The sequence below is a fragment of the Penaeus monodon genome, chromosome 34, assembly GCF_015228065.2.
Source record: "Penaeus monodon isolate SGIC_2016 chromosome 34, NSTDA_Pmon_1, whole genome shotgun sequence".
Classification (NCBI taxonomy): Eukaryota; Metazoa; Arthropoda; class Malacostraca; order Decapoda; family Penaeidae; genus Penaeus; species Penaeus monodon.
Genome location: NC_051419.1, coordinates 14,523,207 through 14,523,428, shown reverse-complemented (window position 1 = coordinate 14,523,428; position 222 = coordinate 14,523,207). Strand labels below are relative to the sequence as shown.

General features: G+C 27.0%; 1 protein-coding gene across 1 annotated transcript in view; it reads left to right on the top strand.

The window, feature by feature from the left end:
• LOC119594829 (store-operated calcium entry regulator STIMATE-like) overlaps positions 1-222 on the top strand; it is a gene marked incomplete at its 3' end in the record, with an annotated part of 24,297 nt that overhangs the window by 14,926 nt on the left and 9,149 nt on the right.

The following is a 222-nucleotide window of genomic DNA, read 5'->3' as shown; positions in this document are numbered from 1 at the left end:
GCAGATGTCCTTTGTAGATAAAATTTTCATTCTCGAAATATACGTGTAAAGGTGAACTAATGAATCTTTACAATTGCAGCTGATTTCAGTTATGAAATACAAAAAAAAAAATTGTTGTTGATGTATCCAAGATAAGATGAGTGTTCACCTTTAATAATAAATGAAAATATCACATATAATAAAGTTATTAAGTGTGTAGAGAATTTGAGGAATACCGTTTTT